This window comes from Delphinus delphis, chromosome 3 (assembly GCF_949987515.2).
Source record: "Delphinus delphis chromosome 3, mDelDel1.2, whole genome shotgun sequence".
Classification (NCBI taxonomy): Eukaryota; Metazoa; Chordata; class Mammalia; order Artiodactyla; family Delphinidae; genus Delphinus; species Delphinus delphis.
Window position 1 is genome coordinate 160617056 of NC_082685.1, and position 19273 is coordinate 160636328.

The window sequence follows — 19273 nt, forward strand, 5'->3', positions numbered from 1 at the left end:
TTCCATTAGTCTCTCAATTATAATGTGATCTCCTTTGGGTAAAGACTATACCACCATTCTTTATGTCCCCACACCTGGCCCGGTTCCTGGCACAGAGTTAGTAACAAGTAAATATTTGCTTGGTTCGTTTGAAGTACAAAAAAAATTTCTATTGAAATTAAATTTTCCTCCTCTTCCAGTAGAAGCTAGCTCTGGCAGAATTTCACAGTGTCTAATTGTTACCTGATTATCCAAAGCTTTATAACTGTTGCCCTTGGAGACATCCCAGCAGAGTGATATTACCTAGACCACCAGGTGATAGGAAATTTTGTTCCCCAGGTGTCATAATAATTCCTAGTGAGTCCTTCCCAGAATTTAGCTTTGTGAACTCCAGGTGAGCTTTGTCAGTTCTGCACCTGCTCTGAAATTTTTGACAAAGGAGAGGGTGGAGGTTGACAGAGCCCATGTTTCTGTAAAGCTCTCATCTTTCTGACATTATGTAGGGCAGGGTAATGACTGAAGTGGTGACTTGACTGAGAAGACTCTTATATGAGGATTTTTGTTGTAGACTGTGTCTTCTCCATAATCCAGTAGTGAACAGTGGTTAAAGACAAAAACCAAAATCAAAAAAACCCAAAGCAAAATAAAACAAAAAAATTCTTGCTTTACTCTAATTCTGGTGACACCAGCAGAGAAAAGTTCAAAGCCAATTTTAAGCATTCATATAGCATCCTCAAAAGATGGAAAATTAAACCTGCAGTTTACTATCTTCTAGAGATCACAGTGACATCAAAAATCGAACTCAGGTCTTCTGACTCCCACTATATATTTATTTTTTAAAGTAAATGTACAGAGGAATTATTTGGGTAAAATATAAAAAGTATTTCAGATGGCCCTGTAATGACTTTAAGATACTAGGGGAAAACACTTTGAAAGCTAAATAAATTAATAGTGAATTTCAGATGTTTGTAAATGAAGCTATTAGATAACTCTCATTTTCTGTCCAACAAAATAAGCATTTAAAAATAAAGATTAATAAATATCATTTACCCTTATGAACAAATCAAACTTTGAATGTTTGAATGATTCTTCAATTATACTGATAGCAATTATTGATTTTTAGCAGGAGGAAGAACATTCCCTTAACTGAAACAAATAATGGAAAACTGCCCATGTAGGGAAAATACATTTTTAGCTCAGGGATATGAGAAGATATTTTTCAACTCAGTGTAGGTGTTGGATAAATGCTATATTTGAAAGTTTTTTAAATTAAATTTATTTTATTTTTAATGACGTATAGTTGATTTACAATGTTGTGTTAGTTTCTGGTGTGTAACAAAGTGATTCAGTTATATATATATGTGTGTATATATATATATGAATATATATTCTTTTTCATATTCTTTTCCATTATAGGTGATTACATGATATAGCATATAGTTCCCTGTGCTATACAGTAAATCCTTGTTTATCTATTTTATATATAGTAGTTTGTATCTGCTAATCTCAAACTCCTATTTCATCCCTCTTCCACCCACTTTCCCCTTTGTAACCATACGTTTGTTTTCTATGTCAGTGAGTCCATTTCTGTTTTGAAAATAAGTTCATTTGTATCATATTTTAGATTCCACATATAAGTGATATCATATGATATTTGTATTTCTCTGTTGGGCTTACTTCACTTAGTATGATCATTTCTAGGTCCATCCATGTTGCTACAAATGGCATTATTTCATTCCTTTTAATGGCTGAGTAATATTCCAGTGTGTGTGTGTGTGTGTGTATGTGTGTGTATGTATATATATATATATACATACCACATCTTCTTTATCCATTCATCCATCAATGGACACTTTGGTTTCCTCCCTTTCTTGGCTGTTGTAAATAGTGCTGCTATGATCATTGGGGTGAATGTATCTTTCCACATTAGTGTTTTCATCTTTTCTGGATATATAACTAGTAGTGGGATTGCTGGGTCATATGGTAACTCTATTTTTAGTTTTTTAAGGAACCTGCATACTGTTCTCCATAATAGTGGCTGCACCAATTTACATTCCCACCAAAAGTGTAGGAAGGTTCCCTTTTCTCCACACCCTCTCCAGCATTTGTTATTTTTAGATTTTTAAGATGATGGCCATTCTGACTTGGTGTGAGGTAAGATCTCATTGTAATTTTGATTTGCATTTCTCTAATAATTAGTGATGTTGAGCAGCTTTTCATGTGCTGTTGGCCATCTATATGTCTTCTTTGGAGAAATGTCTGTTTAGGTCTTCTGTCCGTTTTTTGATTGCATTGTTTGTTTTTTTGTTGAGTTGTATGATCTGTTTGTATAGTTTGGAAATTAATCCCTTGTCAGTCGCATCATTTGCATATATTTTCTGTCAGTGTGTAGGTCGTTTTTTCATTTTTTTTTTAAGATGTTGGGGGTAGGAGTTTAATAATTAATTTTTGCTGTGTTGGGTCTTCATTTCTGTGCGAGGGCTATCTCTAGTTGTGGCAAGCGGGGGCCACTCTTCATCGCGGTGTGCGGGCCTCTCACTATCGCGGCCTCTCTTGTTGCGTAGCACAGGCTCCAGACGCACAGGCTCAGTAGTTGTGGCTCACAGGCCTAGTTGCTCTGCAGCATGTGGGATCCTCCCAGACCAGGGCTCGAACCCGTGTCCCCTGCATTAGCAGGCAGATTCTCAACCACTGCGCCACCAGGGAAGCCCCATCTTTTCATTTTGTTTATGGTTTCCTTTGCTGTGCAAAGCTTATAAGTTTGATTAGGTTCCATTTGTTTAATTTTGCTTTTACTTCTATTGCCTTAGGAGACTGACCAAAGAAAACATTGCTATGATTTATGTCAGAGAATGTTTTGCCTATGTTCTCTTCTAGGAGTTTTATAATGCCCTGTCTTATATTTAAGTTTTTAAGTCATTTTGAGTTTATTTTTGTTATAGTGTGAGGATGTGTTCTAACTTCATTGATTTACATGCGGCTGTCCAGCTTTCCCAGCACCACTTACGGAAGAGACTCTTTTCTCCACTGTATATTCTTACCTTCTTTATCGAAGATTAATTGACCACAGGTGTGTGGGTTTATTTCTGGGCTTTCTATTCTGTTCCATTGATCCATATGTCTGTTTTTGTGCCAGTAACATGGTGTTTTGATTACTGTAGCTTTGTAGTATTGTCTGAAGTCTGGGAGGGTTATGCCTCCTACTTCATTCTTTTTCCTCAGGATTGCTTTGGCAATTCTGGGTCTTTTATGGTTCCATATAAATTTTAGGATTATTTGTTCTAGTTCTGTGAAAACTGTCATGGGTAATTTGATAGGGATTGCATTAAATCTGTAGATTGCTTTGGGTAGTATCGTCATTTTAACTATTTTAATTCTTCCAATCCAAGAGCATGGGATATCTTTCCATTTCTTTAAATCATCTTCAGTTTCCTTTATTAATGTTTTATAGTTCTCAGCATATAAGTTTTCACCTCCTCAGTCAGGCTTATTCATAAGTATTTTATTTTTTTGGATGCGAATTTTAAAGGGATTTTTTTTTTACGTTCCCCTTCTTTTACGTTTTGCTTGTCTGCGAAATTCTTTATCTCTCCTTCTATTCTAAATGATAATCTTGCTGGGCAGAGTATCCTAGGTTGCAGGTTTTTCCCTTTCAGGACTTTGAATATATCTTGCCACTTCTCTCTGGCAATGGTTCTGTACAGAAATCAGCTTATAGCCTTATGGGGATTCCCTTGTGACTAACTCTTTGTTTTTCTCTTGGTACCTTTAGAATCTTCTCTTTATCTTCAACTTTTTCCATTTTAGTTATAATATGTCTTGGTGTAGGTTTGTTTTGGACCCTCTGTGCTTCCTGTACGTAGATATCTGTTCCCTTCTTTAGGTTTGGGAAGTTTTCAGCCATAATTTTTTCAAATACATTTTTGATCCCCTTTTCTCTTTCTTCTCCTTCTGGGATCCCTATTATGTGTAGATTGGCTTGCTTTATATTGTCCCATAGGTCTCACAATGCTTTCATTTTTTTTTCGTTTGTCTTTCTGTCTGCTGTTCTCATTGGGTGGTTTCCATTATTTTATCTTCCAGATCACTTATTCCTTGTTCTATATTATCTAGTTTGCTATTTATTGCCTTTAGCTTGGCTTTTGTCTCAGCAGATGAATTTTCGAATTTTTCTTGACTCCTCTTTATAGTTTCTAGCTCCTTGTTACAGTGATCTGCATTTCTATCGATAGCCTTTCTTAATTCCTTCAGTATTTTTATTACCTCCATTTTGAACTCGTGATCTTGCAGGCTGGAGAGGTCTCTTTCATTGTTTGTTCTTTCTGGGGATTTCTCTTATTCTTTTAATTGAGACTGGTTCCTCTGCTTCTTCATTTTTCTTATATTTCTCTGACTGTATGAATTTACCCACTGTGTTCTTGAGGGTGTGGGAGCATCCCTGTGTAACCTGCATGAGTCTTATATTTTTGGGGTGAAGACTGTTTTTAGTATGGATGCCTTCCACATCTTTCCTCAGTGTGTGCTGAGTGTTGTCTCCTTGATAGGGGGCTTGATTGGTGTTGTGGTGACCGCAGCCTGCACTGGATGTTGAGTGGGGCCTCCTCTTTGCTCTGTGGTTGTCACAGCCCTATTGGGGGCAGGGTCTGCTCCTTATTTGTTGAAGTATTAGCTCTCAGATCTGTTTCTGAGCTGCAGTTTGAGGTTGATGGTACTGGAGTACCCACTGCAAGAGGAGCCACTGAGTATTCCTTCATAAGAGCTTTCCACCTGGAAGTGTGCTCTCTGGGGTTGCCTGTCACCCATGCATGCTCAGAAAGTATACTGCTCTTGGTCCCACCTCAGCTGTGGGAATTCTGGCACCCAGCCTGGATGTCCCTTAGGCTCCATGCTCACAAAGCCACCAGCACAGATATGTTGAGCAGGCACTGTGACCCACCATAGTTCTACCCCTGGGTGGTACGGGATCAGCCCAGACCGCAGCTGCACCTCTGCATGCTTACACTTGCAAAGCCTGCAGCTGCTAACACCAGACCCACCCTAGCCATGGGAGCACCAGTAATCCACTTGGGTGTCCCATAGGTGCCAAGTTTACAAAGGCCCTGGTGGTGTAAATCACCAATGTCATACAGCTGTAGAGATATGGCTCTGCAGATTTTAGCCCTGCTTCAAAGTCACATGGACCCAGGGATCAGTTCAGACTTCAGCCTTGCCTCTGCGGGTCAGCAACCCACTGGCACTTGCGTGCTCCCAGAGCTTGTAGAGGCAGATGCATGCCTGCTGTAGGCACACATAGAATGAGGCTGCTCTGTCAGGGCCCTACCCCTCACTCCCTGCACATGTTAGCAATGGGGCTGCTATGGCAGATCTGGGCTCTGTCCTGAGCACACCCCCAGTTGCGACCTGGACCACACTCCAGCTCCTTTGGGCTGTCTCCCTGCAGCCAACCCCAGTCCTCTCCCCAGGTCTGTCCACTGAAGCCTGAGTTTCAGCACCAAGACCCTGCACACACCAGCAGATGCACATCTCAGGCTGGGGAGTGCAGTGAGGTGTCCAGGACCGTCTGTCCTGGTCTGTCTCTGTTCTGCCTGCCATAAGCCAGTTGCTGCACTCTCCTGTGAGCCTCTGAAGCTCCCTATTTGTCCCAAATGATCTCCCAACTGGTGAAGGGAGTTCCCAGGGTGAGGAAAGCCTTCTTTCACAGCTCCCTCCCAGGGGCGCAGGTCCCATCCTAATTCCTTTTATTTTTTTCCTTTCACCCTATCTGGTTAAATAGTTATCTTTCTTGTAGTTTTAGTTGTATGAGATCTTTTGCCAGCATTCAGTAGGTACTCTGTGAGAACTGTTCCACATGCAGATGTATTTTTGATGTGTCTGTGGGAGGAGGTGTGCTCTACATCCTTCTATTACACCATCTTGAGCTCTCAACCTTGAAACTTTTTAAAGGAATAAAATTGATCTCAGTTAACTCACTAGACTCTTTTTTTTATTCTGCTTTCCAATAAGGGGGAAAAGCTCTTGCTGATGTAAATATTTTCCAATTAAAAAATAGTTTAATCTTTCTCTGATTGTGTGAGAGGAATATATTTTATTGCCAAAGAATAAAATTTGAAAACAGGGGTTTAATACTTATTAGTATATAAAACAGTTCTATGCTTCCATCCCTTTTTTCCTTGGCTATCATTTTCAAGCAGAGTTTGTTTTATTGATAGGAGAGTAGGTTCCACACAATGAGAAAAGTACAGTGTTATAGTGAGGCATACCTCTTCTTCTGCAGGGAACAGATGCCACACATTCTGCATCGTCCAGTTTTATAAGCAAGCCTTTTACCAGAGAACCACTAAAATTTTTCTTTCATATAATATTTGCCAACAATTATGTTGTAAATGAGTTCCTTCCTTCGTAATGAGCTACTTGGAGCATAGATACTGGAATTCTTTTTTTTTTCTTTTTTTATTTGTGTATTTCTGTTCTTTTTCTACAATTTTTAAATTGAAGTATAGTTGATTTATAATATTGTATTAGTTTCAGGTGTACCTCAAAGTGATTTGATTATACGTGTGTGTGTGTGTGTGTGTGTGTGTGTGTGTGTGTGTGTGTGTGTGTATATATCCTTTTTAAGAATTCTCTTCCGGGCTTCCCTGGTGGCGCAGTGGTTGGGAGTCCGCCTGCCGATGCAGGGGACGCGGGTTCATGCCCCGGTCCGGGAGGATCCTGCGTGCGGCGGAGCGGCTGGGCCCGTGAGCCATGGCTGCTGAGCCTGTGCGTCCGGAGCCTGTGCTCCGCCACGGGAGAGGCCACGGCAGTGAGAGGCCCACGTACTGCAAAAAAAATAAATAAAAAATTATCTTCCATTATAGGTTATTACAAGATATTGTATACAGTCCCTGTCCTGTATATAGTAAATCCTTGTTGTTTACCCATTTTATATGTGGTAGTGTGCATCTGTAAATCCCATACTCCCAATTTATCCCTCTCCCCTTCCCCTTTGGTAACCATAGGTTTGTCTTCTATGTCAGTGAGTCCATTTCTGTTTTGTAAATAAGTTTGTTTGCACTATTTTTTAGATTCCACATATAAGTGACATCATATATTTGTCTTTCTCTGTCTGACTTGTTTCAGTATGATAATCTCTAGGCCCATCTATGTTGCTACAAATGGCATTATTCTTTTTTATGGCTGAGTAATATTCCATCAGAGAAGGATCACTGTGTTGAAAACAGTCATTTACACTATCAAGAAAGTGAAAAGACAACCCACAGCACGAGAGAAAATATTTCTAAATGATATATTTGATAAAGGATTTGTATCCAGAATATATAAAAAACTCTTTCACCTTAACAATAAAAAGAAAAACCACCCAAATTTTTAAAAATGTGCAAAAAAATTTGAATGGCCATTTCTCCAAAGAAGATGACAGGTGTCCAATAAGTACATGAAAAGATGCTCAACGTCATTAGTCATTACAGAAATGCAAGTCAACCACAATAAGATACAATTTCACACCCACTAGGATGACTAATATTAAAAAAACAGACAATAACAGTTGTTGAAAAGGATGAGGAAAAATTGGAATACTCATACATTGCTGGTGGCAAGTGCTTTGGAAAAGTGTTTGACAGATCCTCAAAATATTAAAAAGATCATATAACCCAGCAGTTCCATTCCTGGGTATACACACAAGAGAACTGAAAACATATAGCCACACAAAAAAACTTGTACATAGATGTTCACAGCAGCATAGCCCAAAAGGAGAAGCAATTTAAATGTTCATTAACTGATGAATAGAATGTGGTATATTCATACAATGGATTGTTTGTCAGTAAACTTAATGAAGTATTGATACATATCACAACATGGATAGTCCTCAAAAACAGTATGCTATGTGAAAGCAGTAAGTTACAAATGGCCACATATTGTATGATTCCATTTATATGAAAAGTCCAGAATAGGCAAATCTATAGAGATAGTAGATTCCTGGTTCCAGAGGCTGAGGAGAGGGGTTTCTTTGGGTTTTTTCAGCAGTAATAAAAATATTCTAAAATTACATAATGGTGATAATTCCACAACTTTGTGACTATACTAAAATCTAGTGAATTATAGCATTAAATTTACCTTTTAAAATAATAACAAAGCTATAATTAAAAATATTATAAAAGCCTTAAAATATTTAGAAAGGAAAATTTGTTAGAAGTAGAATTTTTTATTGATAGTATTGTCATTGGTAATAGAAGCCCAGAAGAAAATATGTAGGAAAACTGGTTGAGGCCATCCTCTAACCTGTTCGCCTCATGGAAGGTTCAGCACCAAGGACAGCTCCCCTGCCTGCCATCTTTTCAAAATTAGCTTACAAAAGGCTACCAAAGTCCTGCAAAAGTTTTCTAAAAGTGACATTTCTATTATGCTTTTCTTCTTTTCAACACTGCTGTATATTATGGCAGCTATGCTTGTCTTCATTTGTACATTTCGTAAGCAGTTGACCAGAAGACAAAGGATCTGCTACAACACTTCATTAATCCACTTAGCAAAATATATCGTTGTGTGCCAGGCACTCACTCAGCATGAGTTCTTAGACAAGTCACTTGCCTCTATTAGCTTCATTTTCGTATCTAAACCTTGTGAATAATTATACATGCATGATAAACTAAGACAATATTTGTGAAATAAGTCATATGACTTGTATTCATGAAGTTATTTTTTTTTTTTTTTTTTTTTTTTTTTTTGCGGTACGCGGGCCTCTCACTGTTGTGGCCTCTCCCGTTGCGGAGCACAGGCTCCGGACGCTCAGGCTCAGCGGCCATGGCTCACGGGCCCAGCCACTCCGCGGCACGTGGGATCTTCCCAGACCGGGGCACGAACCCGCGTCCCCTGCATCGGCAGGCGGACTCTCAACCACTGCGCCACCAGGGAAGCCCCATGAAGTTATTTTTATTACTGAATTGTTGAGCAAATCATCCCATTGCATTATTGAGCAATTTATTTTATTCTGGGCGCACGTAATATCCTGTGACACTAGAAGCCCAGACTAGTGTCTGGGTCATACTCAGGCTTAAGATTAATTCTGTTAAGAGCCTTCATGGTAAGAATAATCTTCTTAAGCATGCTTCACATGGGCTCAAATTTCTAAGACATAATCCTGGCCCTGGCCTGGAAATGGGCCCATTTTCTAAAGATGAGGAAAGGATTAAAAGCTATATATCCAATCCTTCACCTTTCTAAATTTAGTCCAAAGATGAACTTCAGCACATAATTGCAGCTACATGTCCCCTACACATATTTCCATGTGATCAGTCCTGTCATAACAGACTTTATCTGTATGGTAGATGTTAATTCTAACCTCACACAACACTGTTATAAAAGAATTGTGTAAAAAATAGCACTTCAAAATAAGAAATTATATAGAAAGTTCCCACAAATGTTTGAACAGAAAAATTGTGTCAGATCATGTGATGTCATGTTTTCATCTGTATGACTGTGGGTGGCAGAGGGAAAAGATGACCTACAAAGACCTAACTAAAAATGTATGGTTCAGTCTCACTGGCTTTCATTATTCTCACTCTTACTCAGATGGTTCAACTTTAGTTGCCATTTACCAATCTTATTTGTATTTAAAAGTCAACATAACTAGAACAGGATGCTTAACTCTGCCAAATTCCATGAAGCCAGATGCTGCTTCCTTAAGAAGAAAAAGAAGTACATAAAAATTACTGATTTTTAAAGGGAACAGAGTGGAAGGCAGCCATTTGATCTCTCAACGTCCATTATTTCCTTTGCTCTGGCTTAAGTAAACATGTTGTGTAAGAGGTCAGAGTACATTTCCGTAGGAGCCCTGGAATTTCTTAACACAAACATCGTAAATGGTACTTCTGTTCCTGGAGAAAAGAAAGAGCATCACCCTGAGCAGGCACACAGGAGCCCTATCATTCTGAGAAGCTGGGAATGGATCTTGAGTCCAAGTGTTTTCAAAAGCAAACACTTCCATTTCCATTTCATGTATTCTTTCTTTAACCCTTACTTTCTCCTTCAGTGATTATTTATTGCTTTCTTCAACTATAAGCCCATCTGCAAGATGGCTATTCTTTTGTGGGGCACAGAATTTCAACAGTTTGCTTCATTTCCTTAATGATTTCCCTGACTTGCCCACCTGCCTGTACTCTTCTTCAAGGTTTAATTTAGACGTGCCATGTCATTTCATATCACCCAGCAACATTTATTATATTTAGAATATCTTTTTCCCAAATGTATTAATGTGGTTTCTTTCTGGTCAGTTTTAGAGCCCCATCAGAAAAAAAAAAAAAAAAACAACCCATAATAATTAATACATATTTATGGGAGCACTTGAGATGAGAGACTGAAACAAATTTATATTGAAAAAATTCATATAATATTTATAAATAAGCCACCAACACAAACCACTATATCAAATTCCTTCAGGCTAAAGGCAAGCCTTATCATGTCTATTATATTGGGCTTTGGACCAAAAATTCAATTCCCACAGGTTCATAGCACAAAAGCATTTGCAAACCTTGCCCTCCTCAATTTGGACCCCAGACTCAGGAATGCAGTGGGATCTTGCATTGCAGGTAGACTCCACATTCTTGGTATGACGCTCAACCCTGTGAAAATTTCCCCATGATTCCTCTTCCTTTTTCCAGTACCAAGAAAGGTATGTTTTGGTCACCCAGTGTCCATGAGCCCTTCCTTAGAACACCCTGAATTCTTTTGGGGAAATAGCCTTCCCTCTCTATGTGCATGTGATTTTGGTAGAACTGTGATTACAGGAAGCAGCCCTCCTGCTACCAAGACCCTAAGCGGTCCTGAGCACCTCCTAGTAGGTCCTAGCGTATCTAGAGAGTGAGCACATGACGAGTGAGCCCAGTGATTTTTTCTGGGACTTTGACACTTGAGCCAGTGACGTAAGTTTGAAGACAGACTGGAATTCACTAGTTCCAGTGGAAGCAACCCAACCAGACTGCTGCTGCTATGGACCATCCCTGGAATTCCTGCTTCCTCCTTCTGGAGCTGCCTCAATTCCAAGACTAATTTTCTGGTCTTCCCAATGATTTTCTTTCCTTTAAGTCAGCCAAAGTCAGTTCCTGCTACCTGCAACCAAAGAACTCTGACCGACTCTCACTTCAGGTGGAGTTTCTTGCCATGTTTAATGACTACCTACAACAACAGCCAGTGCCCTGTGCTAATACCAGATAAGGCGCTAAAACATTTACACGGTTGGAACTATCTTGGGAGAATTATTGCACAAAAGGTCTTCATTTTCCTTCCACAAAACTAGAGAGTCAAAGAACCACTCACTATAAAAGGAATTTGAGTCATGATTTTCTGTATCTTCCAGCCTCATACATTTATTTTTAAATTTCAATATTTTGTTATAAAAGTTATACGGAAGGTCAAGAATCTAAGAATAAAATTAACCACAATCACATCCTAGGTCAATTCAATGTTTTCACTTGTTCATGTCATCTTCTAATCCTGGTCTATGTTCAGAACACATTTTTATTATCAACAACACTGTCATAGATTATATTTAACACTTCTTGTTATTTTATCATGCATCTGTTTCCATTTTGTCAGTCTCCTTTTGTTTTTCCCTCACCTCTCCCTCCTACTACCCATAGATAAACAAATACTAACAGCAACTCTGTGTGTTGCTTTTTCCACTTCACAGCGCACCAGAAATTCCCTCCAGTCAGCTGGATCTAATTCATTCTTTTTATTTCGAGTGTTTGTAACCATTTACATGTAATGGTTGTGATTAAATCTACCATCTGGATGCTTGTTCTCTATTTATCCCATCTGTTCTCTGTTCATTTTTTACCCTATTTCCTGCTATTGGTTTCTTAGCTATACCTCTACCTTTTAACTTTTAGTGGTTGTGCTAATGTTTATAATATATATCCTCAACTTACCAAGTTTACTTTAATTAATAATGTTTGAATATTGTATAATAACCTTATAACAATATACTTCCATTTTCCCCTTCCATCCTTTGTGCTATTGTTGTCATACATTTTATTTCTGCATAAGTTATGAACACATGTTTATTTTTGCTTTATATAGTTAATTAGTCATAGAAGAGATTTAAAAGTGAAAAAATACTTTCATATTTACCCACATATTTACCATTTTTGTACTCCTCATTCCTTTGTTAGATCCAAGTTTCCATCTGGTTTTATTTTTCTTCTATCTAAAGAACTTCCTCTAACAATACTTACAGTGATGTTAACTGGCAAAGCCTCTCAGCTTTTGTTTGTCTTAATAAGTCTTTATTTCACCTTAAGGTAAAATTTTTAAAGAAGATTTTTGCTGGATATAGAACTCTATGTTGACAGTATTTTTTCTTTCATTCTACAATTTAAAGATGTCCATGGTCTTCTGACTTGCATCATTTCTGAAATCTGCTCTCATTCTTATCCTTATTCCTCTGTACACCATGTGCCTTTTTCCTCTGGCTGATTTTAAGATTTTCTCTTTATCACTGTCTTTCAGAAATTTGATTTTGATGTACTTTGATGTTATTGTGTGTGTGTGTGTGTTTATGCTACTTCAGGTTCCTTAAGGTCCTTAGATCTGTGGGTTCATAGTTTTTATTAAATTTGGAAGTTTTTCAGCCATTATTTCTTCAAATATCTTTCTGTCTCCCTCTCCTCTCCTCCTGCCAACACACACTTTTCTGGGACTCCAGTCAAACATATAATGAACCACTCTATATTATCCCCAGGTCATTGAGGCCTGATTTATTTAGTTAGTTAATGTTTCAGATTGAATAGTTTGTACTGCTACATCTTCAGGTTCCCTGGTCTTTTTCCATGTCTAAGCTGCAGTTAGTCCCACCCAGTGTATTTTTTCACTTATCTTAATTTTCATCTCTAGAAGTTCCAGTTGGTTCTTTATGTCTTCACTATCTCTCCTGATTATATTCATATTATTTAAAGATCCTTACACATGTTGAGCATGTTTGTAATAGCTATTTCATTGTCTTTGAATACTAATTTCACCATCTCTGTCATTGGTGGGTCTTTTTCTATTGATTCTTTTTCTCCTCCTGGTTATGGGTCATAGTTCCTGATTCTTGGCATGTCTAGTGTTTTTTTTTGGATCCTGAACATTGAGTTGTTAGATCATTGAGTATCTGAACGTAGCTATCCTCCTTTAAAGAATGTTGGTTTTGTTCTGGAAGCTAGTTAAAGTCCTGGAAGATCAGATTGGTTTGATCCTTTCATGGCTTCTTTTTAAGTGTTTAAGGGTACATTTGGAGTAGTCTCTATTCTGGGCTAGTTTAGCTCTACTACTAAGGTGTGACCCTCTGGGTCTCTTGCACAGTCACTTTGGATGCTGGTCTCTTGAAGGCATAATGTGAAAAGATCCATGGCTTGACCTTGACCTGAAAGATCCTTGGCAAGAGATTCATAAAATCCTCTCTCCACATGGTACAGCTTGAGACCAAAGAGTCGCTGTGAGGGAACATGGAACTGAGGTTGCCTGCAGTTGCATAGAGGGACCCAACGTATGGCTGGATGCTGAGAAACAGTTAGAATGCTCCTGTGAAGAAAAGTGGCTGGCGGATAGTGGGTCATTAATCACCAGGTCAGTACTTCAGTGTGATACTTGATTCCTCTGTATACAAGGACTTGGCAGCGTTTTGGCCTGCTACATAGATGATGCTGAACTTTCTGGTCCCTGTTAGGATTAAATGGCACTGAAGGTTGCATTAATGTACGAGGTCCTAATGCATCTCCTCAGGACCATCAGCCTACAAATAGGAACTTAGAGGCATTGCTACAATTTTGAAGCAGTTGTCCTTTACCACGTCTTTGCTTAATTCCTAAACTTCATAAAAGTTGTTAAATGGTTTTATGTTGAGAGATTTCTTCATATTTGAAGAAGCATATCTTGTTTCACTCATTTGAAAATGACTTTGGTTACTATTTTTCATCACTGTCCTTTGTTCAACACAATAACTGACTTTGAAAATTGCATTATCTGGGGATGGTTTAGGAGTAAAGTAAGGGAGATGGCTTGGAACAATTTGAAATCATTTCACCATATCTATTTACTTCTTTTTCCCTGAGCTGGGTAAGTATAGGTTTAGCACCAACCATATCTATTTTATAAGGTGTTTGCTTCTTCCCACATGGATATTCAACTTGGTGTCTGAGGTTATTAAAATGAAGCTTTAAGTCTGACTGCTTTTTTTATTGTGGTTTTTACAGCATTGTTCAACACACTCATTCCATTAGGTCTTGCCGACCATTAGTTTGTGGGAAATAGTTCCTCTTCTCTGTATGTTTAAGCCTAAACTTACATTGGCTTAGTTTAGTTGCATTGTTAACCTTTGAAATGTAGGTAATTTTAATGTCCCCAACACAGGTTGGCCCAGAAATAGATTTAGTGAATATTCATTTACAACACCAAACTATCTTTTCTGATATCCACCATGAGGCTCTCCAAAGATTTCCCGTTGTTTTTATTTACTTAGTGTCTAGAAAGCCACACATGTAATCTGACGGATGAGAACAACCAGCAGGTTTACCCTTCGAAGGGTCTGGGTTCTCTGCTCTGTTCCCTGGCTCCAGGCTGTATCTTAACAAATATAATATCCTGTAGAAGGAATAAGGCATAGGGAAAACAACACCTCATTACAGTAAACACTAAACTAACCTGTGACAGAGCTGTTGGGAATTCTGTGCATAAGGTTCCAGACAACCTTGGCACTTAGGCTTAAGAGTGCAGGAGCCAGTCTCCACTGTCCATAAGAGTTTACTACCCAGGGCACAAAGAGAACAACAAATTAAGGAAGTCGTCATGGAACTTGGAGGAAGCAGACAATGCTAAATTTACCCTTTGCAACATGAAGTTCAAGTACTGGAGCCCAGAGCACTTTACAGAGCTAGCCAACCGCAGGCCAAAAATGGGGCTGAAAACACACGTAGTTGAAGTTTAGAGGACAGAACTGTAAATCCCCTTTCCATCAAAAAGCTGCAGGAAAGCTCGCAGGACTTCGGTCTGCATTTGAAAAACAGCACATGTGTGTCTTTTAGGCTATTTAAGCAGATCAACAGCAACAAACCTGCACACGAAGGGAATTACTCCGGACACCTGTAACTCTTTTTTTTTCCTATCTCCCCTCCGACCGCTAAGAAAACTGCCTCATGAGGGCAACCTTGTGTGACTCTTACCCTAAAGCTTTGATGTTACCTGCATTTGTCTTTGTTCTTCTCTGATGAACTCGTTAACATTTCTATCGGTGAGGATGCTAATTGGATGATTACCAACCTTAACTACGAGGTGCTCTGAACTACGCTGATTCTTCTTCCTTCGCTGAAGGTCACTCATGTGTGCACCTGAGCTGTGAAAACTCCACGTGTATTTGATATGGTTTGAGGCACGCCCTGAACACACCTGCTTCCCAGAAACTTTGAATCTGTGCTGCAGGCGCCTGGGCCCCATGCCTTGGCCACAGATGATTGGATAGAGTTGTGCACGTGGTTCAAGGACTGTAGGTCGGCTGAGCCAATCAGATTCTACTTCTCAGGATTTTGGACTGGTGAGCTAAGATGCAGCTTCCTTCAGTGGCAGGAGCACCCTTGTGTGCCCGGAGGATGAAGAGTGGGAGATGGAGGTGGAGCTAGACAAAGAGACGAAAGGAAATAGAGATCATGTACAGAGTGAGGCGGGGAAATCTTGAGCGATGAGACCATCTCTCCGTGGATTGTGAGAGATGCTGCTGGAAGCTTTACTTCTTGGCTCTCTAAGTCCCAGGTGCCTTCCAGGAGGACTGGCTGTACTTCCTGCCCTGTCGGTCTGTGGGATTCTCCTTATGGAACTGACTTAAGTGGTTTTCTATCCTCACAACCTAACTGCTTGAACAGAACCCAAAATATGTTAGACACATACTTCTTGTGTTTCTGGCAAGACTGGCTTTTAGGCTCAGGCAGTATTTCATATTAATCATAAAACAGCAACTTAGGCTCATAAACATTTGTCATTCACACTAAAATCCCACACAGAATTGGAATTCATGGATTTGCTCAAAACTCTTCCTTATTACAGACGTTGAGCCCGTGCCCCCTCTTCAGGCCACTATCGACGAGGCCTGTGAGGGTCAAACAGTGTGCCTTTCAGATGCGTGAAGACCCTAGGAACCAAGGCGTGATGGATGTGTCTGGTGGAGAAGAGACCATTACAAGCCACTTATTGTTTAAGAACTCTCTCCTGTCCCATTTGCCACCAAAAGTTATTTCCTCTGTGTTGGTGGTAAGTTTCCAGGCCTTCATTTTTCCTGATGTCAGTTGTGCATGCCAAGGGGTGTGTCCTGCTTCTGACTTTGATAAATACCTGAGGTGGTCTCAGGCTGCTATGCCCTTGCTTCCCTGTTTGCCACACCAGCCTCACCCTACACCACTGTCCCCTACCTGCGACCTGCCAGGAGGCTCTGCAGAGTCCAGGCTGGGGTCAGGCCTCTTCCACCAGCAGTGCAACATGGCACGTGTGTTCCCCAGACATATTAAGTTTTTGTTCATTGTTAGGAGTCCGTGACCCCAATAAGCAATGTTTTTTCATGAGCTATATTTGTTTAAGAACCTGTTTCTCGGTGAACTCAATGTCCTTGGTTAATTTTAACCTCACTAAAGATAAAATGTTAACAATACTTGGTTTGACCTCTTATGTCTATCATGGCCATTCCATAGGTCTCTCTGACTGGATGAATACGTCAGGGTATCATTAACTTCAGGGAGCTTCTCTCCCCAGGACTACATCTAAAAACTTTGTCTCTTCAAGTCCTGGATCAATAAAAAAAGAAGGAAAAAAGTCATCACACTATGAGATTCTTTGCTTCTTCAAGAAGGTTAACAGCTGAGTGTGGCTTTCACTACCAACCTGTGATTCGGAATTCATTTGATATTAGTATGAGCACTGTTCTAGTCACAATATAAGACCCACACTCCTTCCCACAGGAGCTTGAAATCCAGTAAAGAAAGAAATGTGATGAAGATTTTTGTTAACCATAACGAACTGAAATCAAAAGGAGGTTCTTGCTGATTTCCGCTAAGAGAATGTAGAAACCTAGGGAAGCCTTCTCAAAAAGGTAGCAAATGTAACTGGGACTATCTGATGGCTGATCCAAGGACCTCCGCCAAGCAGAGGGTATGACTCAGAGGAGAGATCCCAGCCCCCACACACCTCCTCAGTCAGGTGCCCTGAGCAAGGCACGTACTGGGCAACTCTACACAAAAGTTGGACCAATAGCAAAACAACAAAACGAAAGAACTGCCCTCCCGTTCTGGGCAAAATCCCAAGCTCCCAGATAAATAACATCAGAAGCTATTGATCCTTGCCTGAAACTCATGTTTCACTGCTACTAAAGGGTGCTCTACAGACCAGTGCCACATAGCAAACTCTTTCTGCCCATCTGCAAGAATGTACAGAAACTGAGAGCAAGTGTTTAGAAACTTTTATAGCAATTTGATCTCAGTGCAACATTTTAATTTAATTTTACAAAAGTGCCAGTCTGCAAAGAATTGGAAATTTTAAGAACAGGTCCATCACCACAGATTCACCACGGATAGTTTTATAAGCACTGTTCTGTCACAGTTTTCAAAGGAAAAAGCCACTTGACTTCCTGCTTTAAAAAGAATCATGTGACATTTCCTTTTCCTGTACAGTACATGGAGTGTCTTCCAGTCTGCTAGCACCTAGAAAGACACACAGGAGGGACAGCTGAAAATGCAACCAGTAATACAACTGGCCTCACAAGCCGACTGAAGTGTCCACTCTTATCTTGTGAAATATAAACCAAGTGGAAAAATTAATTTCTCATTTACCACTTTCTGACTAATGAATTTAAACATAGATCAAATATACACCAGTGCTCAGTTTTTAATCTATCCAGCATGCTTAATTATAGCTAAGGGTAGCTTCTGATAAGAGATATAAACATATATTTATCTTTCCTATTTAGCTATAATGATACAAATATTTTATAATAAACATCATTTTCACCAGGTATCACCTCATCTCTGCTCCTTTTTTATTTAAGGGAGTCATAAATGTGTCTACTTGGAATCACATACGGGAAGTTCCAGAACATTCACGCAGCTTTTCAGGTCTTCACCCCCACCGTCAGTTTACACCAGCTGCTTCTCATCACCTAGCCCTGGGGTCCTTCCCATGAAGTTCGGTCCAACAGAGAAGCCAGCACCCAAAGGAAGTCCATGCACACACTGAGCAGAGGACAAAAGCCGAGACTTGAAGGTACATGAAGTAGATCCCAAGTTGCTTCCCAGATTCTGTCTTTGGGGATGACAGTGATAAAAAGACATGGGGCCAGGAAAGTCTCAGGCCTTCATGTTTGTCCTTATAAAGGTGTTGATGTATGGTAAGGAGCAATGGAGTAAAGTTATACGTTGTCCATGAAGCCTTCTAGCATTACCGATTTGACCTTCACCCCACCTTTTCAAACTCGAGGATGAGTAAAACAGAATAGTAAAATGCCATGCTGATAGTTTTAACTACCATCCTCTATATGGTTCTGTCCAGATGTTCCGTCTGAGGTTTTATAAGTCAGAAATAAGAAAGCCTATTCGTAAACAAAGAATATTATTTCAATGGAAAAAATATTTCTGTACCTCAGGAATGCTTCTTAGGGCACATTCCTCATTTAAATAAACTACTTGTACAGAAATGGGTTTTACAACCCATCTAGACTAAGTTGAAAATACTTAAAGTGAGCATTTAAAAAAATTTTAGGAAATTGTCTTGACTAAACTTTCCAAGTGACTAAGTGACACTGGTGGCAGCAAAATGACTTAAATAATCTGAGACCTGATGACGTTGACTATGAGGACCAATGGATCAATTATATTCAGAACTCTGTTTTGGTTTTTTTTTTTTAAACAGAGAGTGGTATTTTCTCCAGAGACACCAGATAGGAATATAAGTTGAATGTCCCACATGTGGTCCACTCATCCACGCTGGCTTTGAACCACACTCATTCCACGCTGAGCTCTCGTTTCCTAAAGCGCATTCTATGGTCTTCCAGTGCAGACATATGGCACGCACTTCTGGCTGTTCTACAGAGCCTTCTGGTCCAGGGCTGACTGAATATGTGAGTAGTTTTTCTATCACTTATAAACCATGTTGATATTAAGCATAAATGTAGTCCAGATAAGCTTTCATTTTCTTAGCCTAGAGGAGTATGACAGGATTAAAACCAAAGTGAATTGAGGGACGACTCAACTGTTTTCAGCAAATAATATAGAAGTGATTGTACCATTTGGAC

General features: G+C 39.5%; 1 long non-coding RNA gene across 4 annotated transcripts in view; it reads left to right on the top strand.

Annotated features, from left to right (window-relative positions):
- The window catches only part of LOC132423668 (uncharacterized), a 58902-nt gene that overhangs the window by 35356 nt on the left and 4273 nt on the right, over nucleotides 1-19273 (top strand). For 3 of the 4 annotated variants that reach the window (XR_009519027.2, XR_011246433.1, XR_011246435.1), the window contains 4 exons: nucleotides 13428-13578; nucleotides 16045-16248; nucleotides 18032-18246; nucleotides 18892-19099. This is a non-coding gene — a long non-coding RNA (uncharacterized lncRNA). The remainder of the gene's footprint in view (nucleotides 1-13427; nucleotides 13579-16044; nucleotides 16249-18031; nucleotides 18247-18891; nucleotides 19100-19273) is intronic. The other variant, XR_011246434.1, reaches the window with a different exon arrangement.